Source organism: Schistocerca serialis, chromosome 7 (assembly GCF_023864345.2).
Source record: "Schistocerca serialis cubense isolate TAMUIC-IGC-003099 chromosome 7, iqSchSeri2.2, whole genome shotgun sequence".
Taxonomy (NCBI): domain Eukaryota; kingdom Metazoa; phylum Arthropoda; class Insecta; order Orthoptera; family Acrididae; genus Schistocerca; species Schistocerca serialis.
In genome coordinates this window covers 620,566,080-620,572,079 of record NC_064644.1, presented here as the reverse complement: position 1 = coordinate 620,572,079, position 6,000 = coordinate 620,566,080, and positions in this window count along the sequence as shown.

Genomic DNA, 6,000 nt, shown 5'->3' with positions numbered 1-6,000 from the left:
AAACAAACACTAGCACTACTGGCACTGTGGCTGACTAAAGAGACTCTCTCTGACTGTATTCAAACAAACACGAAATCTATGGAACACTATTACTAGCACTCGAAAATTAAAGCTTCCTAAAATCAAAATCAGACAGAAGAAGAAGAAGTGACAAGTAAGAAAAATACAGTTAATACTTAAATCAAGGTAGCTCGCTGCACGGCAGACGTGAAGCAGACGGCAGTTACGACGACACTGACACTTCCCTGAATTGTTTAAGGGAAAACAACCCATCTCCAGAGATGTTTCGTGAGTGCTCTGCGAATCTCCTCTCGCACTTCTTCAGCATCATTGGCAGTAAATTTCAGGGCCACCTGCTCCATTACACTAACGAAGGACGCCGCAGGAACATTTATGGGGGTAACTGAGAAATTAAGACCCTTGCTGAGCACTTTCAATGTGGTTGCGTCGAATCCCTTCTCACGCAGGTTGACGACCGTGTGAGCGTCCTCGTTCGACTGCGCATTGTTATTAAGACGTTCAAAGTTGGCTAGTTGACAGGACGCTGATTTCCTCCTTGTGTACTCCGCTAGTGACCAAAAGATGCCATCAAATCGGTCCAAGACTTGTCTGATTAGAAGGTTTGGTATAAAATAGTGTAGAGACAGCAACACTCTGGATGTCACATCACTTCGGTCACACATGTCACGTACTCTCTCCCTGACCAATGCTGAGCTCGATCGATGGTTAATTCTGTTGACCAGCCTAGAACTGACGTTATGTTAGTTTTAGCAAACACTGGAACCACGTGCTCTTCTCGGTGTCTAGGCCGGAAACAGAGAGAACATAGCTTTTTCACCTTCTCTTGTCAAAACTTATCCAGCGTTCTAATTATGACATAGAGGGAGAAGTACCCACATCTTGTCGAGCAAGAAGAGATATTCAGAATGCAAGCATACTCATTCAGTATGCTCATACTGCAGGATGTGCCACCCACAGTCTGTAAAAACCGAGGCCGGAACTCCTTAGAACAGTGTCGGAGCATCTGAAAGCGCTTACCAGGTAATAAAACCAGGACCAATGAAGTCGTTAAAGATAGGTGCTCCAGCGTCTTATGATTTCTGAGCTGACCTGCTGCTGTAGGGATAACGTCTTGGAACGTTTGAGAGTGAGGGTCTAAATTAGGACCCTCACTTTCAAACTTTCGTTGTATACATCTACATCTTCATGGATACTCTGCAAATCACACTTAAATCCCTTGGAGAGGCTTCATCGAACCACCTTTACAATAATCCCCTGTTATTCCACTCTGGAGCAATGCGCAGAAAAATCAAACAAATATACCTTTCCGTACGAACTCTAATTTTCCTTATTTTATAAACATGATCTTTTCTCCCGATGTATGCCAGCGTCAACAAAATATTTTTTTCACTCGGAGGAGCAAACTGGTGACTGAAATGTCGTGATAAGGTCCCGCCGCAACGAGAAACGCTTGTGATTTAATGATGCCCATCCCAAATCCCGCATCATGTCCGTGAAACTCTGCCCCCTATATAGGGATGGATGGGGAACGAAATCATCCATGCCCTTTCAAAGGAATCATCCCGGGATTTGCCTGAAACGATTGAGGGAAATTACAGAAAATCTAAATATGGATGGCCGAACGCGAGTTTGAACTGCCGTCCTCCCGAATGTGAGTCCAGTGTGCTAACCACTGCACAGTCTCGCTCGGTCTACTACGAACTGTGACTTCTCTGACAGAAAAACACGTATCCACTTGCATAAGTGAGGCCATATCACGTAAGCACGCTATTTGATTACAAGCCACTTGTGAAGTACGGTGACAAAAGCCTTCTTGTTGAGTGGTACTTAAGATAGGTAAATAAATTAGTGAAATCAATGTGAAGTGAAGTAGAAATTAGAAAATAAATGAAAAACTTAGTTTAGTTTAGAAGAGTTACACACTGGCAAATAGCGCGCAGTGCAGCAGAGGCAATGACCGTGAAGTCGACACGTTCAGGAGAAGCCATCGCCCTCCCCACATAAGCGGAAGCTGTAGATTCAGCACCCGACCGGCTCACGTGTTTCTCAATTGTCACATGTGAGCAAAGGCCCTCGCCTACATTCCAAGAGCCAATGACCGACGTTAAGAAGATTCTTCGAGAAGCTTTTCAAGAAGAGGCAATGACCGTGAAGTCATTCACCTCTAGTGAACTGAAGTGAATAAATACGCGAGGCGCAGTGGGCCAGACAGTAGTAGTTTGCAGTTCAGTTTCGGTTCGAGTTCAGTTCCAGTACAGTTCAGTCGGTGCTGAAGACCGTCATGCAGGAATAGACTACATCGTACACAGAAGCACCAAGCCCGCCGCTGTAATGGAATAGCAAGCAGCAGCCTCGCCGCCAGAAGACAGAAGTCAGAAGGTATTTGAAGACTGATTTTTACGTACCCGGGTGACTCGTGAGGACGGGAAGGAGACGGCCTCACATCAGCAGTCACCTGTGAGCTGGTGATGAAGATCTGACAGCCGAAGACTGGCAAGCTGGAGTCTGTTGTTCGAGTCCAGGACGCTGGCCCTCGCACAACTCTGACACACGCGGCTGCATAGAGAAGAGGAACACTGGGACGCCACATCCGAGGTATCACCATCCAATTCATGACTTCGTTCTCAATAATTAAACGGGCCACCTCACGATGCGTGTCCCAGTCAACTGGGCGAAACAGCGACACGAGATACACACCGCCAGGCATAATCAGACGCCGCCGCTCACACAGAAGAGGCTTCGCAAACGACACAGCTGCCACTCTCCCAGCCAGAACAATCCAGTAAGGAAACCATTTTACAAATCTTCAATAAAAGTTATCTTATGTAAAATGCTGTTTCATTCTACCTCATACCCGAGCCAAGGAAGAACCCACCATGCCCACGTGTTGTTAAGAGAGGAAAAGTAATTTATTTAGTGTTTTTCATCCTGACATAATGTTTTGGAATCAAATGCCCTTTGCAGTAATGCTCATCCTGACAATTGACTAGCATCAAAAGACATCACCCAGTTACATTATGGAAATCTAGAAAAACGGAATCAATACGAAATCCTTTGTAGATTCCACTCAACACATCTTTGAGTATACAGCTACTTCTGTTTCATAAGAACGATGTGTTTTAAATCTTCGAGGTAAAAGTTTGATCACAATATATGTTCCAAAATCCGACTGCATATCGACGTTAATGCTAGGGTTCTGTAATTTAGTGGAATACTCCTATTGCCGTTCTAGAGTATTAGTGTGACCTGTGAAATTTTCCTGTCCTTGTGTACGGATCTTTCGACGAGCGAGCTGTTGTTTATATTGTTAATTGTGAAGCTATTGCATCAGCGTACTCTCATAGGAACTTAATTCACTTACATTCCGGACCGTAAAACTTGCTTTTATTAAATGATTTGAGTTGCTTCACTACTCCGAGGGCATTTAATGCAAAATTATTCTTGTTGTTGGCAGCTGTTCTTGATTCAAATTATGAAATATTTGATACGTCTTCTTTGTTGAAGGAATTTCGGAGAGCTTTGTTTAGCAAATCTGCATTGCTAGTACTGTCATCGATATTATTTCCTTTGTTATCGCGCAAGAAAGCGCAGATTGTGCCTTCTCGCTACATATATAACATACGAGCAAAATCTCTTTGGATTTTCTACCAGGTTGCGAGGCAAAGGTCCTTTATGGTAAGTAATAAAAGCATTTCATGTTGATATCCGCACTAAATTTCGAGCTTTTGTAAAAGATCGGCCATTTTGGGTGTTATGCGTCCGTTTAAGTTTGGCATGCTTTTTCGTTTTTTCTGCAGCGGTGTTACGATCTGGTTTGTGTAGTCGTTTTTTAATTTGTTTGGTATAAATCTTTCAATTGCTGTCGATACTATTTGTTTGAATTCAAGCTATATCAGGTTACATAGTTAATTAAGGAGGAATGGAAATTGTCTCTCAGGAAACAGTGAAGCGAATTTTTATCTGGTTTTTTGAATAGAAGTATTTTTAGTGGCTTTTGGAGTTAAGGTCCTTAGGCTCGCTACAACAACCCTGTGTTCACTGATTGCTGTATCTGTTTTGATGCTCGTTACTCGCTCAGGATAATTGGCTCCTAAGAGATCAACAGTGTTTTTACAATCATTTAGGATTCTAGTAGGTTGGTCAACTAATTACTTGAAATAATTTTCAGAGAATGCGTTTAGCACAATTTCGCATGATGTTTCATGGATACCTTCGGATTTAAACACGTATTTTCACCAACACATCGAGGGCAAGTTAAAGTCACCACCAACTATAACAGTATGAGTCGGGTACGTGTTTGAAATTAGACTGAAGTTTTGTTTCAACCTTTCAGCAAGTGTATTATTTCAGCTGGGAGGTCAGTAAAACGATCCAGTTATTATTTTATCCGGTTGTCGAGAATGACATGTACCCATACTAACTCACAGGAACTATCTACTCCCATTTCGGTACAAGATAAACTGCTTCTAACAGCAACAAACAAGCGACTGCCACCTGTATTTACCCTATCCTTTCTGAACACCGTTAGGTTCTTCGCAAAAAATGTCGCCCAAGCATAATTTTAAGTACCTATAACGATTAGAACATCAGTACTTTCTATTAGCTACCTGCAGTTGGCTCCACCCTGTGCTCTTCATGGCAGCCGGAAGGACCCGTTCCACATCAGGATTGGCCCCACCGGGTATGCACACGGGCTTTCTTCCCTTCCTTGGCAGCCATATCCCTAAGGGTCTCCATAACGCGCCTGACATTGGACCTCCCAGCTACCAATGATCCAACCCTTTGTGAGTGCCCGGATCTTGCAGGCCGAGAAGTTTCCTTTGAAATAGGGCAAGCGACTGCATCTGACTGAGGAACATTGTCTGTTGTGGATTGGCAGGAGCCAATCCACGGGGTTTGGAGGAAGCCGAAAGGCGCGCGTTTAGCTCACGCAGGCTGGCGTGAAGTCTGGAACAGGTAAAGTAATTATACTATCAAGAAAAGTACGTAGCTGCTGGAATACTTAACTTTAATCCATAATTGGTGAACATCGCTCTGACGGTACATGCATCATAAGATAAATAGCAATTGATAATGGTGCCTTGCTAGGTCGTAGCAAATGACGTAGCTCAAGGCTATGCTAACTATCGTCTCGGCAAATGAGAGCGTATTTTATCAGTGAACCATCGCTAGCAAAGTCGGCTGTACAACTGGGGCGAGTGCTAGGAAGTTTCTCTAGACCTGCCGTGTGACGGCGCTTGGTCTGCAATCACTGATAGTGGCGACACGCGGGTCCGACGTATACTACCGGACCGCGGCCGATTTAAAGGCTACCACGTAGCGAGTGTGGTGTCTGGCGGTGACACCACATTGATATATCGTTGTATCCGAATAAGAATACTGAAGATAGTAGTTTCAGAAACATGCAAACAAGTTGTTAAAATATAAATTGTCATCTTATATCTCGTACTTAGATGCAAAATCCTGCGGAATGGAGGAAGATTAATACGTGCATCCCATGGCGACATGCACGGTGCAGTGTCTTTACCTTCAAATGCTAAAGAAAACTTATGTAATACATACTTTACTGAACATGTAAACTTCAATAAAATGTTAAGATAAACTTCAATGGTAAAGTTAATGCTAAGATGATAATGACATTCAGTATGAACGCTGTCCTACGAAACACTTCATTTCCGTACCACATAATGAATGGTTCTAAGTAGTGGAACAGTAACTTGCGATAATGAGAGGCAATAGCGAAAATAATTCCGTATCTGGGATTATTTTCTAACTATTTATTCCTAAAATTCTTTTCAGATGTATCTAACCACATATTTTAATTCACTTTCACCTTCATGCGTACTGAGCATAACGGACTTAATGGTAATCAGACAAATAGGTTCGTACGTAGAGACAAAACACGTAATTTAATTGGGATGCTTGTTTTACTTCTGCAGTTTTACATTCACGCTACGAACGCAAAACAAATCGAAATCG